Below are 12,914 nucleotides of genomic sequence, written 5' to 3' on the forward strand. Positions count from 1 at the left end.
TGGGCGATTCGCCGTTTTTGGAATAAATAACCGGAACGGAACGGAAACGGCGCAAACGTTGAACTTTCACATGTTTTGTTAGCGAGAGTGATTTATGCGCGTTTTCGTCCGGAATTGAGTCCATGTCAGAACAAGTATTTATGTGCTTGTGTGTTGAAATATTGACAGTAATACACATATAATACAGTGCAACAGTTGAAACTATTGCAAGTGACATAGGGACAATTTCAAAGTGCTTAAATCTGGGCTTGGACGAGCAAATTTGTTTCTCTGCCTTCACATTTCACCGTAACAAGCGGCATCTCGGTCACAACTAAGTGCAGGGATGTGGGCGGGGATAGGGGGTAGGTGAAAACAGTACTTTTCTGAGCGCTCATGCCTCAGTTACAAGACAATACGGGATTAAGTGAAAATACAGCTTTCAGTCGATTAAAGACGAGGGAACACCGTCGTAACAAGGTCAAAAGCTCAATAAAGTTGATTTAACATTTGAAAAAAGTACGTCCCCTTTAAAGTACTTCCTTCCTGTCGGTGCATAACTCCACAAACTATAAAAGAATAACAATAAAGGGTTCGAAATATGCATCAAATGAAAGTGCACAGTGTATTTCAAGTTTGTTTCTCTGGTCACACAATCTGTTAAAAGTTACATATATTATAAAAATCTACTTTTTTGAGGTTCTACTCCAGACCTGGGCATTTGTGGCCCCAGGGGCAAGATGTGGCCCTCGGCATGTGTTTAATCCGGCCCCTAGAAAGATTTTAGTTTTGATTTTTTAACTGTCTGCAACATCTGTCTGCACTTGTATCCTTAATAAAAATGACATGAAATTAATTAAATAATAGATTTAATAGCCTATATTTGACAGAAAAGTTATATTTTATTAAAAAAAAAATTCACACCAATGATCGGGGGCCGGCCCTCCGATACTTGCCTGGATTCGAATATGGCCCTTGGAGGAAAATAATTGCCCACCCTTGTTCTACTCTAACTCATGCGTGTTTGAGTAATCTTGTATTGTGTTGCATTCAAGGCTTTAGTGCTCAGGAAATCTCAGTTTTCATCTTCCCTTGTTACCGCCCACTGCTCAGTATTTACTCGTGATTTAAAATAAAAAAAATCTGACTCTGGATCATATGTTTGAGTCAAAGCGGGGAAATGACTGGGTTGAAGTCGTTTTGGCAGCGAATCTAAAATACTAAAACTCATTACCACAGTCGCTCCAAAAAATAAACCATAATTTAAAAAGTATGTACCGTATTTTCTGCACGATAAGTCGCACTGGATTATAAGGCGCACTGTCAATGAATGGTCTATTTTTGATCATTTTTCACATATATAAAGGCGCACCAGACTATAAGGCGCATTAAGCGAAACAAAACGTGTATAACAAAAAATCACTTTGAGGTCAATAAACATGATCAGAATTAATCCATATATAAGTCGCGCTGGACTATAAGGCGCTCTGTCGTTTTTGGAGAAAATTAAAGGCTTTTAAGTGCGCTTTATAGTGCTGTAAATACGGTAAAATCATCAATTTTCTAGAGCTTGTTCCTGTTAGAGGCTGCGGGTGACTTTGGGCCTTAGGCGGGGGTATATGTACCGGTACACACACACAATAAACGAGTTCAATATTTGGGAATTGGATGTTTTGAACTCCAGACACTTAAGAATGTTACGCCGTCATCTTTTGCAGAATGGAAGGACCAATTGGAAATGACATTCCGAGCCCAGGATCAATGTGTTTGGCGTTGTGTTGTAGCAGAAGAGTGAGCCGGGCGCTGCGCTTTGCTCCACTTAAGGTTTTTAACCCCTATTAGACCGAGGCCTGGCTGTCGCTCTGTCCTGCCGGGGCAACACTAAATTGCCAATTTGGAACCTTATATCTGGCCCGGTCCTCTCGGTGTCCATTACCACACAGACTGTTACACTCACACAGGCGTGAACACACATCCAAGCTTTCTGTATTCACCCATTGTGCATTATATCCTATCGACTGATCGCAGGGAACTAAAGAGGGTGCTACAGAGGCCGTAATGGGTTCGTTCCACACGGGGAGGAGTTCGTCAACGTCGTGCGGGGAAAATTGTGATGCTAGTTAATCGGGCAAAGTTCTACAACTAGTTCAATCCACGACGTGAACAGCAACAGGGTTAAATGACCGAAATAATGAACCAAGAATATTTTACTGGCACTGTATGTTTGTAGTAACAGGAAAGTCACAATATGCTTTTGCACATAATGATTAATAAGACAAGGACAAAGCAGGGATGAGCACTATATCTACCCCAATAAAGCAATATTCCCCAATATTTTGCAAAGTGATAAATATTGGGCTTTTGTTTAATGTGTCTATCATCACCCTGAGACACCACGTGTGCTGTCAATGTACACATCATTGTTGGAGTAATTGTGATGTCAGTTATGATTCAAATAATAAGCACGAGTCATATTTTTTGCCATAATTGAGCAGCTCTATAATAATACAATCAATTACACTCACTAGACCTTAAAATACCATACCGACTTGTCAATGCCCGATCTCGTCAGGTCTGAGATGGGCGTGGTTGGTACTTGGAGACCACCTGCCTCCAGTGTACGATGTATTCTGGTGTATGAATGAGAGTGTGCATGAATATAAAAAAGAAAGAAAGACGTTGGTAATAGAAATATTGGTTATAGGACACGAAAGCAAGTTAAATATTCGTATTGGCATAACAAAAATATGACATTTTTACATTCGATAGTAGGTTTGAGTAGTTGGACGGTCCATGAAGATCCGAGAAAAGTGTTTTAAATGTATATTTTAGTTCTCTGTTTAAATCTCAGCATAACCTCAATGTTTTCGGTGATTTCTGCTCTCAGGATACCAATATAATGGCTTTTATTTTTATTGTAGGTGCACTTTGTATCTTGTCTGGTCCGTGGAGATGTTTTGGCTTCGTTTGAGATGTTTCGCACTAACTTTGCATTCATTCAACTGTTTTTACTGCTAAGAAAAATTGAGACCTGTGAACGGAAACTCCTCTGAGCCAATCGAGCGACAATAAAACGGTGTCACGTACATAATTTTTGATGCATCTTCCGTTTCCACGCATCGACATGAGTTACAATCTCTCTCCTCTTTTGTAACTCAAGTCTTTAAGTCTCATTTCACTTTCAAACGCGTACACTGCCACTTACATTGAAGTCCATTCCGCTGCCATCACGTGCATTCATCACACAGCCACGTGGAGGAGGCAGTGCTGTAGCAGGAGATGCCGGGCCCCTCACCTGGCTCCTGCTGGTCTGGGGCCTGTCACTGTGCACAGACCGGCCAATTTATCATGTAATCTGCTGGGGAGAATGGACGCGCCGCTATCAGCAATCTGCTATTGATCCACGCCCGGGGCCCCTTCCATTGTTTTCAACCAGAGCCCTCAACTGGCATTAATGAAAGAAACTAAACAATGCATAGCAATCAGAGGCCTCCGCGCCCCCAAATATCGCCCCATCTCGCCGGCCCTTGCTGTTGGAAAGGACGAGGAGCCGGTGTGACAGAAAGAGCAAAGGAAAAGTTTATTTTTTTCTAGTTCAGGAGCAAACTTTTGTTATTATGTTTGTGTTTGAAGAGGTGTGGGCAAGGGTAAGAAAACACATTTATCATGTCAGAGGAGCTCATATCATCCCTGACCCTGAACGCCGGACGACACCAGCGATATCGAGGCTGCTTATTGAATAATGTCCCCGGCACGCTTTGCTTAGGAAATAGAGATGTATGGTAAATCGGTATGATGGAGAGGTTCCAGTTAAAAGTGGTGGGGATTTGGGGTTGGGTTTATTGGTGAAACGCTGATAAGATGAGCGGCGATTGCGGGGGGTGGAGTCGGCTGGACGTGCGGTCGGAATGCAGATGTGGTCAGAAATGAGCTGAGGTTATAAATGATGCTCAAAAGTAGCTTAACTGTGAAATGTGCATTCAGACTAGGACGATGTAAAGACGGACACTTTTACAGCCGTTCTCTTTTACAAACTGGATCACATAGACACAGGTTTTGCTCAAGGGCACGATGGCATTATGAACCAACAACCCAAACTTAGTAGACAAAGCCACAGAGCCAACACTCGAACCATTAAAGCGTTTAAACATGACAAACGCACATTCATGAATATGTATGTATACTATGCTTCTCGAATTTAGGAATAAACTTGCATCATTATGTAGATTAGGATTTTCCTGTTTGTTCATTGTAAAGCGCAGTATTTATCCAAAATAACTTGACTGAAATCTTATTCATTTATTCATTTATATACAGTTTTAACTTTTGTAAATGACCCTGAGCTTGAAACGTGCAGCGCTGAGGTGGAGGGTGGAAGGTGAGAACAGACTTTTTCAGAGCACTCAAGCCTCAAATGCAGCTCAATAGAAGTTCACTCAGACATGTATGTATCAATAAGGACGTTTGTGTGTGGCACAAGAAACAATAAGGGTTGTATTTTTACCCCGATCTTAGTGTTAACTTGGGCGTTGCGGAGCTCATTTCCTGACGTATTGCGTCGGTGCAATTGCTGACAGCGCCGGGCGTGGCATTCTAAACAGGAGAATTATGAGGTGTGAAGTGAAGCAAATTAAGGGCGTGGCGCATTCTGTGAAGGGCCAGAAATGTAACTAATAATAAACCTCAAAACCAGTGCACTGATGCTACTATCCCCACATGGACGAGATGATCATAATAAAACAACCTTCATGGGCTTAACTAACACACATTATTAGTTATAAAATACAGTCCAATTTAAATGGTATAATTTTTCTCCCACTCATGTAAACAGCGCTGTTATGCACTCTCAGCTCTGTCAGCTCTTTTCTGGACGTGTCCATCTCAATCGGGCCAGACTGGACCGTGCATGTGCTCAGCTTGCACAGGAATGTTTATTTGGGAAACTGGATAAATCCCACCGTCACCATCACAATCACCTAAAATCCTTGTCCCAGTCTGTGTAAAACTGGCACAGACTGACATCACGACACGAGAGGACTTTATCCGCACGTACGTCAGACTTTCGAGAGGTGCTGCGGGGACTGCGGTGCATTCTGTTCTCAGTGCCTCCACGATCTGGACCTGGTTTAGTCTTGGTTTAGTCCGAGTTGTTTTGGGAACAAACTGAAAAATGGAAAATCAAACCGTTTTATTGCTCACTTCTTTCTTTGCCTGTCCATGAAAATCACACACACAGATGGTGCTTTTGAAGGCCACAGTTATCAGTCATTGGCTCAAACGCTATCACCATATATGGACTGGCACCATCCCACTCCAGCCTCCAGCGGCCACGTCCAGCCTCTTTACACCAGCGTTAAGGTCATGAAGGAGGCAAAAGAGCGACTTGGAACCGCCCCCGGGGAAAGGCTTCTGTTAACGCTAAGTCCAGGGGCAAAGTCCAGGGGCAAAAGTAAAACTCAAGTAAATGTAACACGTAATACATTTAATATACACATCTCTGGTCAAATTACAAAATAAAAAAACATTTTGTATCTGCTGTAACTGTACAAATTCAAACAATAATACAGAATTTGACACACTGACTGTCACAAAAACAATCAAAACTACAAAATAGACATCTTCATGGTTCATTTTTGATATATCTCCATTAAAATATTGACATCCAAGTATACCATCATATCATATACCTGCACAACCAATCTGGGCTGTGACTGGTGTATGAACGTGTGAGATCGTTTGGGTTGGAGTGGTTTCTTCACTTAAAGCACTAAAGATGAATAGTCCAACAGGGATTTGAATCAACGTTGACTTATTTACAAAACCCTTTTTGCAGTTTGTGATCCCGCTCAGCGCAGATCCGTGCTGGTATTCCTGTTGGCTCAGCGCATAAAGGAACAGCTTACATTCCAAACAAACACACTCTCACACACAAAGAGCTTGTTAGTCCTCACCCCCAAATTCATCAAAAACATGTTGCACCTGCACGATAGAAAAGTGGACCTGATTCGGACCAATCGGAGTTCACCGATTGGGAATCTGGGCCATTTTCTGTGTTGTTGTTTCCGGGCAGAAGACACTGATTTATCCGCGGAGACCCCATCGTCATGTAGCAGCAGGAAATATGCCAGCGACTGAGGCAGGGGACCCACAGGACATGGCTACTCATCTGTCGCTCCTGTCACCAAAACACCAGCGCTCCCCAGCCCCAAAATACACATGTGCACACAAACGGTCCAGTATGGAATGTAGAGAAAGCACTGAGTATGAAGATTTCTATTTTGTAGTTTTGATTTATTGTTTTTGTGCCAGTCAGTGTGTCAAATTCTGTATTATTCTTTAAATTTCTATAGTTACAGTGGATACAAATTACATTATTTTTTCTATTTTCTAATTTGACCAGATATGGGTATATTAAATGTATCACTCAGTTACATTTACTTTTTTTTACATTTTATATTTTAAAGAAATTTTAATTTTAAGAGTAAGATTGCATACTTTTACTACTTGAGTAATATTATGTTTGAAGAAGCAGTACTCTTACTTGAGTAGTTGACAATATTAAAAGATTTGAATGTTTTTTTTCCTCCTTCAGATTTAATTCTAATTTTTGTGATCTAGAGTCCTGTATATGTAAAACACATTCGATATATATTGATAAAAACAGATCCATATTTTCGGGATCAAAAAAAGACAAAAAAAACATTCATTTAAATAGAGCTGCATTAATGGATAAAGTTTATTGTTTTCATGTAAGTTTTATGTATTTTTTTAATTTATTTTTGTATTTTTTTTTGTATTAATTAATTAATTAGTGAATTTTATTGTATTTCTGTTTCTGTCATTTCTTTGTGATTTGAATGCATTTTTCCTGGATTTTTCCTGTTGCACTTTGAATTGCCTTGTGTATGAAATGTGCTCTACAAATAAACTTGCCTTGCCCTTGCCCTGCCTTATGGTGAATCGTTTATTTTTATGTATTTATTTAAACTATTAATCAGTTAAAATACAGAAGCTTGAATAAAAATAGGTTGTAACTTTACCACAATTTATATTTTTAACTTACCTAACCCTATATGTACCAGGCAGGATGGTTCTGAGAGAATATTTTGCAAAGAAAAATAGCTGCTCATGACATGTTTGTGACTGTTCATCCTTCCAAACTTATCATAGACAATAGTAAACAGTTTGGAATCCATTTGGACTCAGACCCAATCAATCAACTGCTGTAATATACCAGCACGGGAACGCCTCGAGCCTGTCATCTGGCACGGGGTCACATTTGCAATACAACCCGCTTCAACTATCCTTTATGTGCTGATTGGCGCTCAGAACTGCTCAGAATGGAAGCTGGTGTATTTCCTGCATTTGCTGTCTCAAAATCCGCTCATCTTATTGAAATTACATAAGCCAAAATGTGCCGGGCAGCCCCCGTCAATGCTTTTATCGCTCACTAAAAGCCTTATCGCAACCTGAAAAAGTCCAAATTGACTAAACGTACTTTGACTTTGTTCCTCTGTGCCCTCGCAGTAAATACAGCTTAGTCGGCTTGATTAAACAAAATTCTTTATTTGGAACTTCTGCGGGTGTGGGTGTCATAAAGCAGTGTGATTGCCCATAGCATCACCATCTGCCAGCGCGTGCAAGGTGAAAGTCTAAGCGCTCTGCAGGGATGGATGACTGATAGGAGAGTGGTCTCTGTGCACTTCAATGTTATTCACATTCACACACAAATCTCAAGGTATCGCGCTGATGGGGAGACCTGACGGAGAAAGAAAGAGGATTTTCAGTGCATACGTTTAAGTTTCTGTAGCGTTTGTCAAGCATATTCTGGACAAAACATGTGGTCATTACTCAATAGTCTATTAAAGGAAATGCTAATGGTGCGCGACCTCTACTTCTTCAGGTGGAACTACTCAAAAAAAACATGATTTATTATGAATTATGATGACCCTTGGCACACCCAACCATGTTAAGTGAATAGACGTTCCTTAGCCCCCAAATGTTCCTGGGACCTTCTTGGTGTGAGGGGGGAATGCTAACCACTCACTCTCTATGACCCATTTAACCATCACAAAAATGGCAGCTGATTTTTAGGTGCTGAGGTGCACGAGATATAATAAAACACTTCCAATGGAGTTTGATCTCCCATCGTTACAATCATGGAGAATGTGTTTTATATTGTTTTAAAAAAATGTATTTAACATCTATTATGAATTTGATAGATTATGTAGAGTATATAGAGTATGTGCAGATAGTGCCGCTCTGCAGGTCGTGCAGCCACAAGGTTTACATGTTCTATTTGTGTCTGGGTGGCTTCCTCCGCTACTCGACGAGTACGATACACATGTTATTCCTACTTGGTCAGGGGTCTCCAACATTCTCCTGGAGAGCTATTTTCAAAAAACAATTGCAGGGAGCTTCTCCTGTTGACGGTCGCAAGAAATTGAGTCTATAATGACGCCGCAAACCTTAAATGGGGTAGAGTGAGATGCCACAAACCCTTGTCCTTTCAATAGTGCATAAAGTTGGGCCATTAAATGATACATTCATAATGGTGATCTACCTGTAGCTCCAGATCTACAGGCTTGAGACTCCAGCTCAATATCTGGCTCAATATCTCTTGAAGGATGGGTTAAATGCAGAGGAAAAAGTTCCCTACATGGGACACAAAAGTACCTTAAATGTATTGTTTTTCAGTTTTACATTGACTGACCCAGTAACTTTGCCTTGTCAACAAACGTCCTCCATATAGTTGTTGTGGTATCCAGATTACATAATTCTTCGTGTCAACCATGACTTCTCACACCAGATCATACTCAACATGACCATCTCTGAAGGGACCCAGTGTCTGCCCCGCCCAAGCTCAGAGCAGGATCAGTGAGCTGGTCAAACCGACACTAAGTAAATCTGTCCCGACAGCACTAAGTCCTGGAGACACGTATCCTCCCCCCGAGGGCTCCGGGGGGAAAGGATCTGCGGGAGAGGCAGCCGCCCGCAGATAAGGCTCTCACGTGGGGCTGCTGTCGTGTAATTCCCCCCGTTAATACAGCTGGGCCCCGGTTCTCAGCTCAGCCCCTCATCTGCACAAGCTCTCTCCGGAGACTTCAGCTGTCAGACGCCAGCCCCACGGTGACACCCGACGCACGCCCCCGGAGGCTCTCGGTGTGTTCGTGTGTGTGTGCACGGGCCACCGAAACTGAGCCGTGCGTGTCACTTTCCATGAGCGGCTCGGGAAGACCGGTGCTAAAGCCAGACGAGTTCCTGGCGAGAGCGAGGGGAGGATCAAGGTTGAGGGCGTAGAGGATCTGTGTGCTTACAGCGTGTAAAGTTGTAAAGTTGACTCTGTTTGGTGTCTGGAGTTATGGTGCATTCAAATGGATGTCTAAAACGTGAAAGGTGCACTAGGTAACGTTTCTAGTGAAGGGTTTGTCACCTGCTTGTCTCTGTGTTATTTTCACAAGCAAGGACCACGCCACAACAATGGAATATGAATAATGTTTATTGACAATAGTGATGATGGATTGATGATGGGTCGCTGAGAGTTGGCTGGATAGAGACTCAGGATGGGAGGCTGGGGTCGAGAGAGCAGAGACAACAAGAGACGCTGGGATAGGCCTGTATAAATAGGACTTCTGGGTAATTAGAGGTGTGGTTAAAGGGTGGAGGCGTGGTTGCTCGAGGAGTAGGAGGTTGGTTCGGGAGCTGGACACGCCTCAATAGTGATGATGGATCGATGATGGGTCGATAATGGGTCGATGATGGGACGATGATGGGACGATGATGGGTCGATGATGGGACGATGATGGGTCGATGATGGGTCGATGATGGGTCGATGACGGGTCGATGATGGGACGATGATGGGACGATGATGGGTCGATGACGGGTCGATGATGGGTCGATGAGAGTTGGCTGGGTAGGATGGGAGGCTGGGGTCGAGAGAGCAGAGACAACAACAGATGCTGGGATAGGCCTGTATAAATAGGGCTTCTGGGTAATTAGAGGTGTGTTCAAAGAGTGGAGGCGTGGTTGCTGGAGGAGTAGGAGGTTGTCCAGAAGGCGTGGTCCAGCTCCCGAACCTTAGTTGACGATTAACATCACCAAATAAATGTTCTGCCTAGAATGTTGCACGCTGGAACTGTCGGTGAGTTTATTATCGCGTCAAATACTTTAAATATGCCTTTCAAAGTCACTTAGGAAAACCTGTCTGCAGAAGTGGTGACAGCAGTGCACAATTTAAGGCCCCTACACTACATTTAGATGGAGGAGTACACTATATTACAAACATTTGATTGATGCGGGTAAGTCAGGAGAGCACTCAGATTAAACGCTTCAAGGCACAGGTAAAACAAGCAAACTACATATACGATTCTTCAGCTTAAACCACCACAAAAAAAGAGCAGTTCCCTTTCAACATTCCCCCTCGTGTCCACAAAACGATTTTGACTTTCTAAATAAAGCGTATTTGAGTCTAAATAAACATCCCTGATCCGGTTCCCTTCACCTCCTGCGCCCGTCGTTATTTGGATCTTAATGTGACGTCTAGGTTTGTCTGCGTTACCTGCACGTCCTGCTTTATTAATACGCGCTGCATAAATAATCACATGTGACCACCTTTAATGTTCCGCCGCTCCCTCTGGTCAGGAGATATTAGGACCGGCCCAGTCATCCATCATCCTCTCTTAGACCGGCCCTCCCCACACGCACTTTCTAATGCACTGGTCAGCACTCAACATACGCCCGCACACTGTTTAATTATAAACATATCAGACGCCATCGTTTCTCGCTGGACGCACGTGTCCGAACGGCAGGGTGTGGGAATATATTTTTCATAAAGGGAGTGAGCTATACACGGGTAGAAAATATGTCTGTCGGAGTGCAGTATTTCAATGCACGCGGACCGCCTGGATTTAATAAGGAATAAACACGGCAAATCTTAGCACGCCAAATGTACGAACACATTATCTGTATAGGAAGTCTGTACGGAATAAATCGCGGTTTTGTCGTCCAGACTTAGAATTCATCTCTGTTTATGGTGTCTGTTGTTTTAGTTGCGTGTCGTATCTTTAAAGCTGTACGTCTTACCCTGGGTCAGATAGAGAGATGGAAGATAGAACCGTCTTGTTACCAAAGATAGCTGCAAAAGACATCAAGCAAAACGGAACAATAACAGCAGCGCGGAAACCTTCTCCGTGGGAATACAGTCGTGGCTTTACGATTACGTCTTTCCCCGTCTTGAGGAATAACACATTTTAAAGGTCCGTACTGGACTTTTATTTTGGCTGTGTTAATGCAAAGGCAGTTCTGTGGAAACAACTCGGATGGTTGTTCTTCTCTCACGGTTCAAAATATTGTGCAGGGTATATTTCATGAGACAATATTCACCCAGATTTACAAGAAAAGACAAAAAATGTGTTTAGATATTTATTCAACTAATAACATAAAGTGTAAAAAACATTGTCAAAGCCGAATTCCTGATCATGTTTGTATCAGACGTGGAAAAAAGTACTGAAGTTCACTACTCAAGTAAAAGTACAGCTGAAACTCCTTTACTCAATGAAAAGTAAACTATCATAAATAGACTTAAATAAAAAGCATAAGTAAAAACAATACATTGACGGGAATTTTCCAGAATATAAGTTGCACCAGCCAAAAAATGCATAATAGAGAAGAAAAAACATATATAAGTCGCATTTTTTGATGAAATCCGAGACCAAGAACAGACATTTCATCTTGAAATGCAGTTTAAAAGAATGACAGATGAGAGAACATGGTGAATAGGTGTACGTATGCTAACGCTAACACCTTCAGCTACATGAGGCACAGACAGAACTGTGGTAAGTGTCTGGTATGTTAACGTAACATATGAACAGTTCTTCAGATAATTATAGCATAAAGAACATGCTAACAAGTTTACCAAAGCATCAGTTTTACCCCAAATCACTAAATCCATTGAATTCTTCTTCCTCTGTGTCACTTCTAAACAACTCCACAAACTCCAGAGGTAGAGGAAGTGCAGATTCTTCTTCTGCTTCACTTAGAGCCTCGAGCGCCCTCTTGTGGGTGCCAGTGTGAAAATAACGAATAATATCACATATAAGTGAGAAGTAAAAAGTCACCAGAAATGTTAATACTTACAGATACATACAAATCTACTTAAGAACAATAACAAAATACAAATACTTACCTGCTAAATAAGACATTTCCTGCTAAGCAATATAATTAGCATTTTCTCAGCCTCAAAATTTGCTGTCGCCTTTTTGCACATAGGAGAGGCTCATGTTTTTTCCTCCAAACGTTCATGCATTTTTCTCCAAAGGCTTAGTAAATACGGGCCATTGTGTTCTCTACAAGTCTCTATACAATAGCTCTTTGCATTTACAACACAACACTTTGCATCCTCCTCAGCTGTTGCCTGTGGAGTGTCTCCCTGCATCAGTGTGGGACTCTCAGCTCATCAGAACACTGTGGTGGTGGTGGAGGAGGCCAGAGTGCAGGGAACAGAGGACAGCGCTGGGTCTTAAATATTACTGATGGACTAGACGATAGAAGGTGATGTCGGATTTAAATGAACTTCTCAGCTCCTCTTCACGGCATCGGAGGCTGAAATAGCCCGCCCGATGCATCCGCAATCCAAGGAGTTTGTAGCCTCATCTGATTGTGTGCATCTCTTATTCTAGTTTGGTTAAACATTGTGCTGTCAGTCGATAGAGAGGCCGCGGTGCCAAATGCACTCCTCTCCAAGCCGTAACAAGGATGGTTTTTAAAGTCAGGTGTACACTGCTTTTCACAGGGAGCGCAATCAATCAATCAAACGTTTGAAATGCAGGCGCAAAGAAGAAAGTTTGGTGATTAGTCTCTCTCTTGTAATATTTAAAAGACACTTAAAAACGGTGTCAAAACTGGACTTTGGTCATCCAGAGACAACGTTGTGTATT

At 42.1% G+C, this 12,914-nt stretch overlaps 1 long non-coding RNA gene across 1 annotated transcript in view; it reads left to right on the forward strand.

Annotated features, from left to right (window-relative positions):
- LOC140380942 (uncharacterized) overlaps positions 1 to 11,886 on the forward strand; it is a 518,949-nt gene extending 507,063 nt beyond the window's left edge. The window contains exon 3 of the long non-coding RNA XR_011931230.1: positions 11,850 to 11,886. This is a non-coding gene — a long non-coding RNA (uncharacterized lncRNA). The remainder of the gene's footprint in view (positions 1 to 11,849) is intronic.
- The last annotated feature ends 1,028 nt before the right edge of the window (positions 11,887 to 12,914 follow it).

Source organism: Eucyclogobius newberryi, unplaced genomic scaffold, assembly GCF_026437365.1.
Source record: "Eucyclogobius newberryi isolate DKJ021-1_F unplaced genomic scaffold, fEucNew1.0.hap1 SCAF_5, whole genome shotgun sequence".
NCBI lineage: Eukaryota > Metazoa > Chordata > Actinopteri > Gobiiformes > Gobiidae > Eucyclogobius > Eucyclogobius newberryi.